Genomic DNA, 20,025 nt, shown 5'->3' with positions numbered 1-20,025 from the left:
ACATGCAGTCACTGTTTGCCGGACCATAAGATAAAAGAATAAAGATTAACTTCAAGCCAGATTAAAACAGGCATAAAAATTACCGAACGTACATGAGCAAAAGTCACCAATAAAAAAATATAATAAAACTGAAACGGCCATATAATAGGTCACTGCCAAATGAATTCTTATACTAAAATACACAGTGACCAAAGAAGGAGAACAAAAGATTTAAACCCCTTAAAACAGACATGGTAGCATGGCTTACAGGGTTCCACAACAATATTCAAATAATTAAAATTAACATTAAATGAGAATGACCGTTGAGATCTCAATCACTAGCAAAAGGGTTATAAAAAGGGACCCTTTTCCAATTAACAAATAGAATGACTCAGGATTGCTCTAAAATTTCAACTTCACTTTAACCGTAGCATTAAAGGCCAGGGCTCCGCTTCGAAGATATAACACTGCACATTGCAGAAGACGGACAGCGCAAGTTTCGGATGCCAAAGGCCTGTGCACATAATTGCATAAATAGGCGGCAGTGTTAGCCAACTGGGCACAGAATGTATGGGTCCGACAATCATCGGTAAACAGCACCGACGCCAGAGAACAAGCAATCTTAACAAAATTTCCTTTTCAACACACAAATTCTTACTCACACAGCTCAGCCTGCCACTCGCATGGAGGTGCGGACTTCAGTACCAATAAACAGAACCTGAGCATTCACAAATTCCGGTAAACACACCTCTGACAGCTCGGCGTTTTTACAATAATCCACTCCTGAGATTCTTCGGCACTACAAGCCCAACACAGGCCAACATGACAACCGCATATCCTTCCCAGTTGACATCAACACAGAGACATGTGCATGGCCACAAAGGCCTCTTTTCCTCTCGATTTCTCCACTGATACTCCAATCATCATACCAACTCTCATAATGCCTTTGCGGGCCCTGCAATCTGGTCCTCCAAGCCACGCCAGAGGGAGCTGCCCTCGCTGGGCAACATCTTAGAGCCAAGGATAAGACCATAACGATATCTATACAGCACGACAAGCCACCACCTTTCAATGTCACCTCATGGTGCGCAAGTTTAATGTTGACACTCATCAACAATTCTGGCTTTTATTCTATGTAGGACGGAACATGTTCTTGCAGCTCAGTTCTCACGGTACGCAACCCATTATAGTATATGCCTTTATTCACCATACCTTTGAACTGTTGACAATTAATAGATCGCTTTCTCGTCTGCCCGCCCTTGACATGGAATACAGAATGTTATGCGTTCGCTCTGGGGCACTATTGTGACTGGTGCAATGTTATACCCAGCAGTAAACACGAAACTTTATACTGACCTTGCCAATTCTCTTTCAATTTCTTCATCTGTTATGCTGCAAGTACTATCAGGTGTCCCTGAGAACTGAGGCGATTAGTAGCCAATAAGAGATTTCTATTATGACAACACTAAAACCTTGGATAAAACTGACCGATTCACAGAAACGTTTTAATTTTATGATCACTTAAAAACTTGAAATAGTGTTAATTTATAACAAACGTGGGCAACACATTCCTGTTGAAAGAGAAAACTAAACGTAGCATATTTTAGTTATAGTATATGCAACGGTAATTGAAAATTACAAACTTCGTTGTACTATTGTCATATGCTTTACGAAGGGGTTTCCTCAATTTTACACTTTCAGCCAAAGCCTCGCTCAGTGCTCGGTTCCAAATCTCGCAGATGAAGCAGCTCTGGGGGGTCCTTACTGAACTATGTAGGGCAAGCTAAGCGCCACGCCACCATGGAGCAGTATTACCGCCCATCAGTAGGAACACAGCGCGCGGGAGTCAAGCTGCGGTAGTACAGTCCTATTGACGGCAGAGGGCTCTCAAGGCCACACTGAGGGCCTATGAGAGGGCCTTGCTAGCAGCAGGCAAGCAACAGGCTAAAGCTGGCTGATAGCTGACAGAGATACAGTTAGGAGACGAGGTACTGGCAGAAGTGAGACTGTGAGGACGGAGCGTGAGTTGTGCTTGAGTAGCTCAGTTGGTAGAGCACTTGCCCACGAAAGGCAAAGGTCCCGAGTTCGAGTCTCGGTCTGACACACAGATTTAATCTGCCAGGAAGTTTCAGAGATACATAGTGTTAGATTGCGCAGCCATAGTCCTTTTATCCATATAGCACGAAGCCGTTTATCCATACAGCACATGTATCTTATGCGAAGGACACTGTAGTACTACTATATTTCGGAGGAAAATCATCTACGGTCAGTATTGATATGAAGGTAATGATGGCGAAGAGTTCTCGGGCTTCCAGCCGGGTGCCGGTGTCTTCAAACTGCGACGTTTCCACGAGTGACATACTCATCATCTTCTGGCGAAGTGCCGAGACTTTGCGGATGCCGGTCCCTTTATAACTGCGGTGTGCCCCCCACCACCTGGCCGCGGGAGGCTGGGTCCAGAGGAGCCGGCGGGCGGGGTGGAGGGGGAAGCGGGTGCGCCGTTCGTGTCTCCGTCAGAGCATTCTGATCGCGTCTCGTGAGCTGGACGGTTCTTGTTGCGTTCCTGGCGTATTACGGCTAATGCTGGATTCCAGGCCGCGCTCAGTTGATAGCCTTCGTCCCTGTTCACAAGATTCTCGTGGACCCGTATTTCTATTGATTCTTTAATGAGGCTATCCCAATAGCTCCCGGCTCGGCACAGCACCCTGGTGTTTTCGAAATCAAAGGTGTGGTTTTCTTTGATGCTATGTTCAGCTATAGCAGATTTCTCTATCTGTCCAAGTCGAACATGCCTGATGTGTTCCTCGCACCTTTTAGAGATGCAGCGCTGCGTTTGACCAATGTACTGCACACCACATTCGCAGGCAATGCTGTATATACCAGGTGTGTTTAGTTTGAGTGAGTCTTTAGCTGAGCCCAGCAGCTCTTTCGTCTTCGGCGGTGGTCGAAAGACGGTATTTATGCTTGCTTTTTTCTTAATAGCCTCCCGATTTTGGCTGATGTGGGCCCCAAATATGGAAGAAAGGCGATTCTCTTGTTAACTTCCTCTTCCTGAAATTTGTCAGCCTGTCTCCTCTTGAAAGCCCTGTCAATCCAAGATAATGATATTGCACCATTAAGTGTATCTTTAAAAGTAATGGAGTTCATGGAACACCAACATAAGATAATTATTTTCAAAAGTTTATAGAATATACCAGAAATAATTCTGTTAGTGTATTTTGCAGCTGCGAAGTTGATCGAATTCGATACACTGGATTTATGAATAAAACGACTTCAGAAACTATTTTTTCGATTCTTATTAACTTATACGATGCATGAATCTGTGGACCCATTGTCGATTGCAAATCATCTAATCCATTTGCATTGCTTGAATTATTGACAGTACATATTCTAGATGATGATGATGATAGTTGATTAATAGCGAAGTGAAATGCTCTTGACTGGTTTAAATGCATGTTCCTGTCGTGAGAACGTAAATATTCAGTTCTGTATTTCGTAGCCCGCATCTCGTGGTCGTGCGGTAGCGTTCTCGCTTCCCACGCCCGGGTTCCCGGGTTCGATTCCCGGCGGGGTCAGGGATTTTCTCTGCCTCGTGATGGCTGGGTGTTGTGTGCTGTCCTTAGGTTAGTTAGGTTTAAGTAGTTCTAAGTTCTAGGGGACTGATGACCATAGATGTTAAGTCCCATAGTGCTCAGAGCCATTTGAACCATTTTTTTTGTATTTCGTGAATCAAGTGCGGAAAATATGTGAGAAACGGTGGAAAGAAATGTGCAAAATTGTCCAAGAAAAGAGGGAAGAACGTTTTAAACCTCTTGAGGTCAAGCAGAGCTTACCTCAGTTTAGTTTATTCATTCGGTCATCGTACATCATGCCACTTAAACGAAGTCCCACGTATGTTTGAATATTTTAAAAGTACTTCACGGATGTACTGATAGCGCACTTTTACTTGGCCTCCCTCTGATTGGTGGAAGTTGGCTGACTTCCTGCCACTCCGAAATGTTTACGGTCGCTGCCAACGTTAGCTACGTAACAGTACTGTGCGCTGTACCAATAAGCGGCCGTTGTGAATATAGTGTTGACAAAAATGGTTCAAATGGCTCTGAGCACTATGGGACTTAACATCTGAGGTCATCAGTCCCCTAGAACTTGGAACTATTTAAACCTAACTAACCGAAAGACATCACACACATCCATGCCCGAGACAGGATTCGAACCTGCGACCGTAGCGGTCACGAGGTTCCAGACTGTAGCGCCTAGAACAGCTCGGCCACCCCGGCCGGCTATAATGTTGATCGGTGTGCATTGTCATGTGTAGTGATTGTTAAAACTGCTTACATAAATGAACGAAGAGGCTGTACTAGTTCGTTGCAGCGATTCGCTACCAACTTACGTGCCACTTGCGCGGTGCGTTAACCTATTACACTTTCATTATTTTTAAAAGCTGTAAGGTGGCTGCTCTAGAAGAAAGAGGTGGAGCATATCTCAGGAGCCAGTGTGCTACGTGCCGATTGCAAGCTTCCACTCGCAAGCTTCCACCAGGGGCCAAGCAAAGGTGTGGGACCAGCAGTGAAGCTAATCATGTGTTGTCAGAGATATGAGTATTAAGAAATTGATATGTGTGATATGTGCAAGGTATATACGTAAAATACGTCTTTAAAATTAATGAAATAACTACGACTCGCAACTGTTGCATTGGTTGCCCTTATTTTGAATAGATGAGCAATTTTTTGTGAAATAGGATTTAGGTATAGGATGATAGCAAACAGCTTCTTTATTTCTGAGTATGTCAGTTTGCTGTCCTAGTTTCGTGCGTTTGTGTGTCTAAATTATCAATTGTTTTGGTTGTGTAACATTTAAAATAGATTTTTCTTTTTATAGAAATGGCTTTCCAATTATTCTTACCATTGGCCTACTAATTTTTTTTCTCTCCTGTTGATAATTTATCTAGCATATGCCATGCAATAACTAACTTTTAAAAGTGGTTGAGTCTGAAAGCATTTGCGTGTTCTTGGAAATTTTTGCCTGGATTTCCTAGATAGTAGGTAAGGCATCTTGCGAATGATGCTTCACACATTCCACTGTTGTTGACTTCTTTGTTATCTGCTTGTGAGCTAGCAATTGTCCTGACTTATTATTAGTGGAGAATATAATACATTTTTATATTGCCTTTTCTTTAAAGTTTAGCAATTGATTGTAATATGGTACCTAGGTATGGGATCCTGGCCAACACTTTTTCTTCTTTGTTAGTGTAACAATTCACCACCTTACTTCTGTTTATTTGGGTGTCTGAACTATAAGCTGTTTCGGCTGTGTAGCCATTGCTCGTGGAAATACTTTCTGTTATGTCCAATTATGCCCCGCAGCTGTTTTCTTCTAAGCCAACTGAGTCTGTTATGTGTAGCATGGACCTAAGTTCAGCATGTTTGTGTCCAGTGGAACAGCATGGTAAGTTGTCGATTGCTATGCGAAGAGGGTCTCGCCTTGGCCAGTAGTATATGAAGTTTCCTGGCTGATATACACTCCTGGAAATGGAAAAAAGAACACATTGACACCGGTGTGTCAGACCCACCATACTTGCTCCGGACACTGCGAGAGGGCTGTACAAGCAATGATCACACGCACGGCACAGCGGGCACACCAGGAACCGCGGTGTTGGCCGTCGAATGGCGCTAGCTGCGCAGCATTTGTGCACCGCCGCCGTCAGTGTCAGCCAGTTTGCCGTGGCATATGGAGCTCTATCGCAGTCTTTAACACTGGTAGCATGCCGCGACAGCGTGGACGTGAACCGTATGTGCAGTTGACGGACTTTGAGCGAGGGCGTATAGTGGGCATGCAGGAGGCCGGGTGGACGTACCGCCGAATTGCTCAACACGTGGAGCGTGAGGTCTCCACAGTACATCGATGTTGTCGCCAGTGGTCGGCGGAAGGTGCACGTGCCCGTCGACCTGGGACCGGACCGCAGCGACGCACGGATGCACGCCAAGACCGTAGGATCCTACGCAGTGCCGTAGGGGACCGCACCGCCACTTCCCAGCAAATTAGGGACACTGTTGCTCCTGGGGTATCGGCGAGGACCATTCGCAACCGTCTCCATGAAGCTGGGCTACGGTCCCGCACACCGTTAGGCCGTCTTCCGCTCACGCCCCGACATCGTGCAGCCCGCCTCCAGTGGTGTCGCGACAGGCGTGAATGGAAGGACGAATGGAGACGTGTCGTCTTTAGCGATGAGAGTCGCTTCTGCCTTGGTGCCAATGATGGTCGTATGCGTGTTTGGCGCCGTGCAGGTGAGCGCCACAATCAGGACTGCATACGACCGAGGCACACAGGGCCAACACCCGGCATCATGGTGTGGGGAGCGATCTCCTACACTGGCCGTACACCACTGGTGATCGTCGAGGGGACACTGAATAGTGCACGGTACATCCAAACCGTCATCGAACCCATCGTTCTACCATTCCTAGACCGGCAAGGGAACTTGCTGTTCCAACAGGACAATGCACGTCCGCATGTATCCCGTGCCACCCAACGTGCTCTAGAAGGTGTAAGTCAACTACCCTGGTCAGCAAGATCTCCGGATCTGTCCCCCATTGAGCATGTTTGGGACTGGATGAAGCGTCGTCTCACGCGGTCTGCACGTCCAGCACGAACGCTGGTCCAACTGAGGCGCCAGGTGGAAATGGCATGGCAAGCCGTTCCACAGGACTACATCCAGCATCTCTACGATCGTCTCCATGGGAGAATAGCAGCCTGCATTGCTGCGAAAGGTGGATATACACTGTACTAGTGCCGACATTGTGCATGCTCTGTTGCCTGTGTCTATGTGCCTGTGGTTCTGTCAGTGTGATCATGTGATGTATCTGACCCCAGGAATGTGTCAATAAAGTTTCCCCTTCCTGGGACAATGAATTCACGGTGTTCTTATTTCAATTTCCAGGAGTGTATTTTTCAATCATCTGGAAAAGTAATACCTTTGAAGAAAGTAATAAGCTCAAAACTAAAAACAGTATATCACTGGAGGTGTGTGGGTGACACATTGTTGCTGTACGATGGCACAAATGAGTAGACTGCAACAATACTTTTGTTACTCAGTTCTTTCCAGAAAAGTACAAAATGCACAGTAGACTATGAGGACAACAAAAGTGTAAATTACCTTTATCTTAAAATCACCAGCCTCCAACAATGACATATGTTCAGCATAGATAGAAAAGACATAATACAGACATAACAGTAACTCATTATGCCATCCCACCAAACACAATCATGCTGCTTTTAGGTCTATGCTAGAGAGCACACTCACTTGACTTAACACAAAATTGCTGCAGAACACAATTATTGGACATAATGAGAAGAATTGCCATAAACAATGGCTATACAGCCGAAAAACTTGATAATTTAGTCACAAAAATACAAAAAAGTCAGACAGCAAACTGACACACAAAGAAGGAGGAGAAACTATTTTCCATCATCCCATATCTAGATTCCATATCACAAAAAGTTGCTATGCTATTTAAGTGGAGCCGGAACAACGAAAATGACAAAATTATCGTTTTTTGGTTTTTCCTTATAAAATTATTTGGACTTTTCTGACTAAAACAAATCAAGCTGCACCCTTCTAAGTGAATTCTAAGTGTGTTTTTTATTGATGCAAAGTTGACGCGCCACGTAAACGGTTGTAGCGACTTGGTGTGCCACCCCTGACGGCGCCGCTCGCTGGCTGCAAGCAGGGTATCTTTGCGGAATTAGACAGTGTTTTGTTTTCCAACGTTGCATGGCTTTATTTCTGTGACAACTGATTGTTCATATCGGTAAGCATAAACGTTATACCGTGTGTGTTGTCTTGTGGAGTTCGCTTTGTGTTGTTTAACTGTTCAATTTTGCGTATTTGACGAATTTTGCTCGTACCGGTTTTACATATTTGGTTTGTGGAAATCAGTATGCCCCGTATCAGCAGTCAAGTGTTTAAGAAAAGGCACAATGAGTGGAAGAAGAAATCTTTTGTTGTTTCGAAGGGAGATGCTGCTCAGACTGATTCACCGACTACTCCAAATGAATGTGATAGAACTTCTTCCACAAAGAAACTTTGTGACAGCAAAGAAAAATTTGAAAACTATGAAAGCGACAGTAATGATGTGAATGAAATAATTAACATTTCCTTGGTCTCTTATATTTTGAAACATAGCATATTACGCCAAGTTTGCAAAGAACGAAAACTGGAATTGAAAATAACTTCACACATTGGATTGGCATGCAATATGTTATTGAAGTGTAACAAATGTGCTCCAGAAGTTTCGTTTTCTAATTCTAACAGTATTCCTCGTAGTGGTAATAGTGGAAAGAAGATGTATGATATAAATGTAAGGCTAGTGTATGGCTTGCGTTGCATTGGCAAGAGCAGTGCTGCAGGGACAATGTTATGTGGAATTATGAACTTGTCAAAACCACCAACCCAGTTAGGATTTTGTAATGAATTGGTGGGATCTCCTGCTGAAGATATTGCTCAATCAACAATGAAGAAAGCACTTGAAGAAGCTGTGACAGATAATGGGAATTGTAGAGGTTTAACTGTTGTTTTAGATGGAGGTCATAAATCTCTAAATGGAGTTGTGACAGCTACTAGTGGAGACAGTTGCAAAGTAATTGATGTTGCTATTCTCTCAAAACATTGTAGATGTAAGGGCAATACCAAGGAGGAACATAGTGAAAGTCGTGAAGCAAATTTTCACGGCACGTGTGGAGCGACGAAAGTAGAGGGAGTGAAAACAATTTTTCCAGATCACAGGAGTCGTATAATGTACGATACGCTATCTAGAAGATGGTGATTCTAAGGGATATAAAGCTGTAGAGGAATTCAGACCTTATGGCAATGAAATTCACATTAAAAAACAGGAGTGAATTGGACATGTGCAGAAGCACATGGGGGCTCGCTTGCGCAAACTAAAACAGACTTTAGGATCTCTAGAAGCTTAGTGATGGGAAGAACCTTGGAGGTGGAGGAAGATGGACAGATGAAGAAATTGATAGATTGCAGAGGTATTATGGGTGTCCAACTAGGCAAAATACGAGAAGCATTGAGCATATGAGGAGAGCAGTAGGGGCATTATTTTTTCATGTTGCATCAACAAATGAGCACCCACAACATCCACGTGCCCCAAATGTGATGACTCATGGTGTAAGTACCAATCAGAAAAGGAATATGCCCATAAAACAATGCTGTAATTGTTGTAATTAAGCCCATATTGAGAGCTGCATCAAACCAGTCTCAGGACCGAAGACCAAAACAACAACAACAAGCCCATATTCGGAGATTTATCATAGCCAAGTTTATTGGAAAAGTATTTACATGGGAAAACACAAAATCCAAATGAAAGTGTAAATAATTTAAATTGGATTAGGATTCCCAAAAGAGTGTTTGTACAGATAATAACATTGCATTTTCGAGTGTATGATGTAGTGGCAACATACAATGAAGGAAACATTATCAAATGTGATGTGCTGAAACGTTTAGGTATCCAACCAGGACACAACACCATTTCCACAATGCGCCTATTTGATGAAGAAAGACTAAGAGGTGCAGGAAAAAGTGACAAAAGCCTACAACATGCAGCAAAAGGGAAGAAAAGACCAGCGGAAAGGAAACACTGGAAAAAGAAGAGGATGCTGATAATCCATCATACGGGGAAGGAATGCATTAAGAAACTTCGGAAGCCATTTCCCTTAACTTAAAAATTTTCATCATTGAGGAACATTTTCTCAAAATTTGCTAATAGTATGTCAATGAAAATTATACTCAATATTGTTTACTTCTTTTCCTTCATTTTTATAACAAATTTTTTAGAAATATATTGTATAATTCAGGAGTTATAGAAGGAAAAGCGCAAAATTTTAGAGAAAAAAATAAGCATCTTTTTAAAAAAATCGTAAAACAAAAACACATAAGTATTTCTTAACATTGCATTATAACTTTGTAGAGAAATATTCGCTGAACGTGTAGTCCAAATTTCAGAGCAATATGATAATGGTTTTACAAAAAAATGTTCCTTCTATGTTCTAAAATTAACATGGAGGAGATGGATCGTTCTGGCTCCACTTAAAATGATAGAAACCAATTCAGCAACAGCATTCTCCTCTAATAATAAGTTCATCATCATCAAAATTCGTATGGCACACGCATGCAGTACATTTATAACATGTAATGACTGTTGTAGCATAAAAGAAAAAAATTAATCGACTAAATATTAACATCCAGATTTCTAATCCGCTCCAGCGTTGTGGCATTGGCATGCACAAAATCATTTCACGTGTCCTTGTAGCTTCATAACACGCACTCGTCTCTTATACATCTGACATTGTTTCAGTGCACCATAGTCACAGCTCGGAGATACACAATACCCAATTTATAATGTGAGTCAGAGCACTGACCGCATCCAGTGAGGATTCTATTTAATCTGACCCACAGTTTGCTATCCAGTTAAACACCCACAGCATCACAGTTATATTTCTCTAACCATTCACATTCTTGGTAATTTACGATGTGTTGGCAGCTTTTGTTCCAGAGATCTCTTACTTTGGTGTTACTTGAAGCTAGCTGTTCAACGTACAGTAGTTGCAGGTGTCTGTTTCTCCGTAAAACAGGTATGACGTGATGATTGGATAGTTCCTTATTCTCTTGTCTGTTGTGGTTACCTCTAAGCAGGGTCTCACGTCTGCAAATCTGTGGTGGGTGGATGCTGCTTAGCAGGGAAAGCCAGTAGACAGCAGTAGGTCTTATGGTACCAATAATAATGTGCACCTTCTTATTGTGCTGCGCATCGATGAGGCTGGTATGGCATCTATTAACCACACTACAGCTTAATACTCGGCGGCCGAAACAGCAAGTGTAGCAGCTGATGTCCGCAAAGTCTCCATTAAAGTCCCCCCCCCCCCCAAATTGTGGCGTACAGCTTCTCAATGATATTGTGAGAATTTATCTTAGCTGATCTGCTTTCCAAATAGTTTTTATAAGTGGAGAATACTGCCTTCAGACTGTAGCTGCAGCTCAGTGTTAGTCTGTTCGTTATTAAGCTGAAACACACAGAAAACAATTTGGCAGTGCTAATAATTAAGCCAATGGTAAGATAGTAGATATGTTGAAACAGCTGGAAATGTACATTCGTAAAAATCAAAAGGCCTGAATGTTTGTTATATGAATAGACAGATTTCGCTAACCATAGCTATTCTAGTAGTTTTAAAGACTTATTTTGAATTTTTTTCTTGTATATGTCAATTTATCGACACTCAGGTCTCTGAGGCTAAGTGACTATCTTCATCTTTGATAATATAGAGCTGAACTATATCTCTGATGTGGCTTTAAAACGTGTAACCGAAATTGCAAGTTGAGTGACGTGATGTGAGATGATTTAATGAATAAACCAACGTGTGCTGACCTTTAGGGCTTGAAATGTTCTTCCCTATTAGCTCCGCAAATTTTTCACTGCTTTTTCAATTTTTTGTCGCATATTTTTCGCACTTGATTCACGAGGTGCAAAACCTAACATCTAGCCTTCTCGTAGTAGGACAATCCGTTTCGGCTCATTCAGAGTAAATCTAAACTATCTATTAAGGATTTACACCTGATAATCCGAAACGCATAGTGTAACTTAATAAAAAGACAGAGGTAACAATAAGCAAACCCCAAAAGCAGTTTATGAAGAGAGAAATCTTGTAAACAGCATAAACACGAAACTCAATATTAATAATATTAATAGTAATAATAATTCCATGATTAATAAAGCTGAAAAAAGCAATTCCTCAGTAATTACAAACAAAGGTGAGTGCATCACTACTACAGTCTCGAACAATTTAAAAAAGCGATAATAACTGGGCCTAAACTAGATACGAGAGTAAAATTTCAAAGTGAAGTCAGAAAAGTGGTTAATGCAAGTATAATCGAATATGTTTCCTTATTTTAAAAAAAAGTAAAGAAAAGAATATTACATACAATTTACCATGTTGAAATAAGTATATTGACATTGTATAATGCTTCTGTTATTCCTCTACATAGTCGCCGTGTTTTTCCAAATATTTCTGAGAGCGTGACAGATGTCATTCCAAACCGTAGTTATACCACGTCATTTCCTATGCTGTTCACTGTTGATGTTACTTCACTATTGGTGTGGATGTGTTCACCTGCAAGATGACGTTTCAGTTGAATATCACTGGGGATAAGGATGGAGGACACGGGAACACTACACAGTTGAATCTTCCGGGCTCCGCCTGGGCCATTCGAGCTGTGTGAGCCCGAACATTGTCATGAAAGAAAACTTTGCGAGACTAATGTCCAGAATGTTTTCCTTTGATGGCAGCTCGCAGATTCTTCAAGACATTGCAGTAGCTCTCTGCATTCATATTGACGTTGGGAGGCAGGTAGTGAAAGATCAGACCCCCAGGTAGTCCCAAAAGATGGTTGCCATAACTTTCCCTACCGTATATGTAACCTTGACCTTTTTGGGGCACTTTCGCCGGGTTTCTTCCATACGCTGTGCTGATGTATTGTCTCAGGAGTCGAATGATTATCGCAGGTCTCATCCCAAGTGACAAGTGGTTTGAAGAGTAGATATTGATCTAAATCATTCATTTCCAGAATCATTCTGGCGGAATCCATCCGTTGCTGCAAGTGGACATAAGTCAGCAAACGTGGCACCCACTCTGTACAGAGTTTGCGGTTGTGTAGATGATCTGTTAGGAACTTTGCGACGAATTGGTATCCATTTGCAGCCGCAGGATGTAGCCGCATTAGGACGTTGTCAGTGGTAACGCAACGATCTTTTTCCACAGTACTGCGAATTGCGATAAAGGGATCATCACAAGGGTGGGGAGGGGGGGGGGGGGTGCTCTGAGCACTATGGGACTCAACATCTTAGGTCATAAGTCCCCTAGAACTTAGAACTACTTAAACCTAACTAACCTAAGGACATCACACACACCCATGCCCGAGGCAGGATTCGAACCTGCGACCGGAGCAGCCCCGCGGCTCCGGACTGCAGCGCCAGAACCGCTAGACCGCCGCGGCCGGCCAGGATCATCACATATCCGAGTAGTGGGATTGTTTTTCAGGCACATTTTCTCGCCCTTCCACAAAATGCACCCACCAGTGTCGAACCATTAGAATGCTCATACAACCTTCCCCACAGAGCCTACTTCCCGATGGATATTGACAGTGAATAGTTGTTTTACTGTAAAAAATGAGTGACAGAGCGCAGGTGCCATGTGTCCGCACTTAAAAGGTGTAGCTCTATGCTAGCTGCAGCTTACTGGCAAGACATTGCAGTGTGCATCTCAAGCCGGGGTGAGTGTTGTCAGTACATACAAGTCAAACTTGTCACTCTCTCACGTCTTTGGAACTGTTTATTTTGCATAGAAATAAAATAGGGAACTTACCCGTCAGACGACCCTCGTAACACCATTTCCTGATCACAAAACAACGAACAAGGGCATACATTATGATGCATATCGTATACCCACTGTTTCAAGACAGAGCTCAGTCTAAAACCCATAAACACCATGTAGAATAGGCCTATTGTTGTCGCACAATGGCACAAAAGAGCAGATTATGGAAGTAATTCTGTTATTAAATTCTCCACACGAAAATGTAAAATTAACAGTCGAACACGAAGACAAAAAAAGGTTAAATTTCCGGGGTCTTAAAATCACCAACCTCCAACAAATACGTAAGTTCAGCATACACAGACAACTCACCAAGCCATTCTACTGCACACAGACCTCTTGCTTTTAAGTCCTTGCTACGGAGAGCACATTTACTTGACTTAGAAGAACACAGCTGCAGAACAGAATTGAACACAATAGAAGGCATTGCCGTAAATAGCTACACAACCAAATCAATTGATAATTTAGGGCACACAAATACACAAAAATGAGACAACAAGTAGCGACTCTTAAGAAAAAGGGGGAAATATTGGCGGCATCACATACCTAGGTCAAACATCACAATTAATTACTAACCTATTAAAAGTAACCAATGTAATAATTGCATTCTCCATTAAAAATAAGTTTTGACATTCATTAGTCCACAACACAGAAACAGATAACCAATAAAGCAACTGCAGTAGAGTGCATTAAGTATCATCTCCGAGTTTCCTCATCTGCTATGTAAGAAAATAGGCAGAAATTTCGAAACCAGTTTCCAGGAGCACAAATATTCTTTGAAACTTAACCGCTTCGAAATATCCTTTATTGCACTGCAAAAGCAGAAACCCAACCACATTATCAACGTGATACCAAAAAAAGTTTTAGTACTACACAATGAAGCCAATCGAAAGATCCTGAATCTGTTAAAGCACCTGCTTAAATACCACCATAAAATCAAACACCCGAATCTGTGTTAAACGGACAGACAGATGTAGCTCAACATAGTTACTCCATTAATTTTAAAGACTGACTTAACTTTTTCCGTATAACAACTTCTTAATACTTAGATCTCCGATACTGCGTGATGAACTTCATTTTGTAACATTGTAACCTCCCCACAAAAATTTAAATGACAACATTTAATAGAAATGGAGCCAAGTGTAACATCCCCAGAGAAATTTAAGATAGTATTTTAAATGAGAATAGACATAGAGCTAAGTGTAACCTCCCAGCAAATAAAATAATTTATTGACAATGACAATTAAATGAAAAATAATAGCAATCTGACCCAAGTGTAAGCTCCCCACAAAATGAAAGTCAATTCAGTGATAATAAAATCTCAGTGACAATGAAAACGCAAATAGACCGAAATGTCGATCTTAGGCCCTGTTCAATAATTAAACTAAAATTTTTATCTCATCTGCTCTCATTTTTCGCCATAGCTTGGAGGAAATGCATCGCAAAATATTCTTTTTTTTAAGTTAAAAGGAACTTTTCTTTCTGGAAATGTAAGGCAAATATTCTTTCAAAAAAAAGATTGCTTTGTTGAAGTGCTTGGTTTGAAAACAAAATTATTATTGGGGCGATTCTTGAACAAATTAGTTACAGTTAATTTACATTACATTATCAAATGTGCGCAATGCTGCTTCATTACCTTATTTAAAAATATACCTCGTCCTGAATCTTGACCTGAGTGCCATGTCGACGCCCGCCGACTCCTCACACACAACTAAACTCTCTCGTAACTAGATCGCAACTGAACTCTCGCGCGGTCAAGCGCAGACTAGGAACGACAAATAGCTCTCTGGTCAGAGACTCTGCAATGCCTCGCCATCGCTGCTACCGAATACATACGCGTTTCATAACCCTCCACTGGGGGGGCAAAAATTTGGCAGCGATGGTGAGTCATTTGGACTTGCCAAGCGCAGCAAAATTTTTTCTTAACTAATTAAATTTACAATTACAGCATATATACAGATGTAGTACATGAATTAAATGTGGTGCACATGGACCGAGTACAAAACATTTCAGACAAAGACAAAATATGAGTACAAAACATATTAGCAAATCAGAAAAATGTATATACAAATTATTTGATAGATAACAAAGTGCACACGCACTGAAAAATTCTTTAGCATTTTCAGAATAGAATGGCAAAAAAATCAGGTACAATGAGTAACAAATGACATTATTTGATAGATAACAAAGAGCACACGCACTGAAAAATTCTTCAGCATTTTTCAGAACAGAATGGCAAAAAAAAAAAAAAAATCATGGTGACAAGTGACATGAGTGCACATGCACTGCAGTTCAGAATATATCAGTAAATGACGAAATGTATATACAATGAGTAACAAATGACATAAGTGTATACGCACTGAAGTATTGAACATATCATAAAAGGTATACAGAATGAGTACAAATCATATTAAAAAATGAGAAAAGTGCACAGGCACTAAAGTTCAGTAGAAAACATATTAACACATAACATAAGTGCACATACACTGAAAAACTCTTTAGCAAATAAACGCAAAGGTAAAAAATCATTTTGACAAGTGACATAAGTGCACATGAAATGCAGTTGAGGATATATCAGCAAATCAGAAAATATATTAATAAACGGCAAAAATACACACGCACTGTAGTACAGAACATATCAGAAAACCACAAAATATATACGTAATGAGTACAAAATGGCATAAAGTGCACATGCACTGAAAAACTCTCTCATAATTTTACGACAAATAAACCTAATGAGTACAAATCATATTGACAAATGACAAAGGTGCACACGGGCTGTAGTACTCTCTAGTATTTTTCTACAACAAACAAACAAATCAAGGAGTGTAATAAAGTGCACATGCACTATAGAAGTCTTTAGTAATTTCAGGATAACTGATCTTATTAACAAAAGAAAGGAAGTGCACACGCACTGTACATGACTTTTTCATTTTACAAGAATTAGTGAAGGGATAGGAAGGATTACATCATGGTTGTAGCACTTAGGTTGCACGCAGCTGCACTGAAAGTCCATATCTTTCCACAGGAGTACAACACCAAGTGAGACAATTTGCAGTTCTTTTCCCAGAAGTATTTATCAGCGTATCCAAGACACTGAATGTCGTAGTAACATTTCCCGTTATCATTTTGGCAGTACAAAAGGTACACCAAACTGTGGGACCATAATAACGTCTTCATCGCTCACGGTGGTGGACAGCATGTCGTGTCAACACCACGCTCTTACAAGGCACACCAACGTAGAATTAGTGCAAAAACCAAATATAGTGCTCCATGATCATGAGGATGCACAGGACAAATGGATATTACAGTAATTCCAGGTAGTTAGGTCAGAAGGTGAAGGACATTAAGTCACATAGTAGTCTTCATTGAGAATTACATTAGTAGTTTGCGGCATTCATAGCCCAGTTATTGAACATTTCTGTACCATGTATTTAGTATGACAGAATAATGTTCATCCAAAGTCATCATTGAAAAGGAGAGTCAATTATTGGCATAACATTAACATAATTCATTGAGTTATACAAATTATTGGCACTCATTGGCCAGTTACCGAAACATGAAAAGTCATCATTGAAAACAGGAGCTAATTAATGGCATAATTAATAACATAATTCATTTAGTTACATTAATTATCGGCACTTAATGGCCAGCAAGTATTGAATAGTATAAAACATTGTTCATCATGCAGTATTATTCAGAACTCTCTTAAATGAGTAGCATTATTTGAAACTGGTGATACACACCATTAAGAAGTCATAATTAAAAATCAGTTAATTACAGTCATAGCATTAATAATCATGGGCATTATAAGTAGTCTCATTACAATAAACAGAGGCAGTTATTTGCCAGTTACAAAGCATTATTTTATATATATATATTTTTTTTTTTGTATCATTAAGAAGTCATTACTGAAGTGACATACTATTCACAGCTGATCAGTATTACTCAGAATTCTCTTACACTAGTAGCATTGTTTGGGACTGGTAATATATTTTTGTTTTGTTTCTGTGCTACTTAGTTAGCAATGCATTGCTTTGGGTAATTATAAGGGAAAGCAAGAAGAGAAAAAGAAAAATTTGCTTCTTGGTTATTCCAGTAAATGAAAAATGTGTAACGTCATTCGTCATGAGTCAGCTGTAGCAAGGTTGTGAAACAACTGGGTAAAAAAAATGCAAGTACTAGTATAGGTTTAATAAGTAACAAGTTTAGTAAGTATCATGAAAGGCTTCTCCTGAAAAAAAAATACAAAATGGATTATTGAGCTGAAAGAAGAAACGCAGACTATGCTGAAAAGTAGTGAACTTCGAACTAGCAGGTAGTGAAATGTGTGTAAAAAATGTGTTCCATAGCTGTCCTTTCTAAAACCTTCAGTCATCATACCATACGATATAAAACATACTGTCAAAACAAACTGCAACAAATACTTAAATAGCTACATAGCATAAATACACAAACTTCAACATAATCCTCATCTGTAAAGAAAAACTTCATTATCCATATTATCATAACTTCATTATTATCATCACCTGTAAAGAAAAAAACTTCATTATTCATGGTAGCATATTCTTCATCATTACTCTTCATCAGCATTCATTATCATCTGCAAAAAATCACTTCATTATTCATTACACAACTATTCCTTATCTCTAGCATATTTCATCACTTAAAACTAAGATGTGTAGTTCTGTCTGACAGCCTGCATCAATCGCCTTGTATTCTGAAAGAAAAAATTAGTTAAGACTGCTATTCTACGATGTGCATAGTATATTCTTGTTAATGCTTGTTAATTCTGATCCATTTACTCTTCCTCATAAGGTTTTTTGCATCTTCTTTCGTTTATTCCGTATGTGAAATTCCCATTTCTGTTTAATTTATTTCCTTTACGTATCATTTCTTTCTGAAATTGATGAACAAAGATTAATGCCTTGCATTTAAAACATATACCCACTAAATAATGACTGGTTAATGGTGACACAATTAAGCATACAGCATATCACGACAGAAAACGTAGTATCTCAAAAGCATAAACAGTGTTCAAAGGCAAAAATGTACAGAGACTATCACAGTGCAGCAGCAAAAAAAAAATGTAAAACAGTCACGATGTTGAGATATCATAGGGCAAAAAAAATGTCAAAGTCAACTGGTGTGTTATACCTTAACTACTTCACAGTGCATACAAACAAAACATGAAAACAATCGTACATACATAAAAAGGACAAAATGTGACGTTCGTTGTGTTCAGCTTGTACGTAGTGTAGTTAATAGAGGCGATAATTTAAGACTTTAATGGAGAGAGAATTTGATAAAATTAATACGTCACTACATAGAATTGCATAATTATTCATAAAATGCGTAAGTTCATCTGGAAAATATGCACGGTCTGATGTGTAACGACAAGAAGAGCGACCTGCTAACCTTACCTTTCCGGACACTTGCCAAGAAAAAATACGATAGTCATCAATAATTAGTCACGTGAATATAATTGCAGAAATGATCATAAAAATTTGTAAATAGCATTACAGTGTGATAAATCGTAAAGTATGTTCACTCAATAAAGGGTTTTATGTTGGATAAATGGTGGTTTCCTTTCGATTTTCTGGTTCTCAGAGTTTCGACGTGTACAACATTGGGGTGAGGAATGCTGCGAACTCGATATGGACCTGCGTATAGAAGTTCAAATTTACTGCACTTACCTTTTATTTTATTGGATAAATAGTGTGTTCGTACTAATATCTTCTGTCCAATGTGAAAGTCTCGGCGCGTACAAACCTGTTTTTGTTGTCTTCTCCGGCGCTCTGCGGCACGTTTGATGTTGTTCAGCGCAATGTCAATTATTTCGTGGTGTCTTAGTCGAAGACATTTAGGGAAGTTTACTAATTCTTTAATTTTGTTTGGTGGTTCAACGTTTTTCAGTATAACACACGGAGATAGCATAGTGGATTCATTTGGAATGGAATTAATTACATTTTGGAATGAGAATATGTGTGTGTCCCAATCAATATGTCTTTTGTGGCAGTATATTCTACACAGTTTACCAATTTCTATCATTAATCGTTCACAGGGGTTCGAAGAAGCATGGTACTTGGATATATAGATCGAAGAAATGTTTCTAGCTCTTAACATGCGTGTCCATATAGCAGGACGAAATTGTGATCCATTATCGGAAATTACTTTCAACACATGCCCTACATGAAATAGAAAATGTTTTACAAATGCTTTCGAAACAGTTTTAGCAGTATCTTTGCGTAACGGAGTGAAGGTAACAAATTTTGAAGTGAGTTCAACAGCGACAAAGATGTAGCAAAAACCTCTATTAGTTCTGGGAATCGGACCAAAAATGTCTACTGCGGCCATATGTCTCAATTTAACAGGTACAACTGGATATAATGGAGGAATATGTGAAGTGGTGTCTCACTTAGCTTTCTGGCAAATTTTACATGACGCTAAAACTCGTCGTATACGTTTCTCCATGTTAGCAAAATAACAGTTCTGTCTCAGTATAAGAAAACATTTTCTAGCTCCGTAATGTGTGTAGCTTAAATGAGTGTACCAGATCAATTTGTTAACAAGTTCGTCAGAAATGCATAATAACCAATTGTTGCTGTCTGGATGAGAGCGGCG

The sequence above is a fragment of the Schistocerca serialis genome, chromosome 4 (assembly GCF_023864345.2).
Source record: "Schistocerca serialis cubense isolate TAMUIC-IGC-003099 chromosome 4, iqSchSeri2.2, whole genome shotgun sequence".
In the NCBI taxonomy this organism is placed as follows: domain Eukaryota; kingdom Metazoa; phylum Arthropoda; class Insecta; order Orthoptera; family Acrididae; genus Schistocerca; species Schistocerca serialis.
This window is presented reverse-complemented; position numbering follows the sequence as displayed.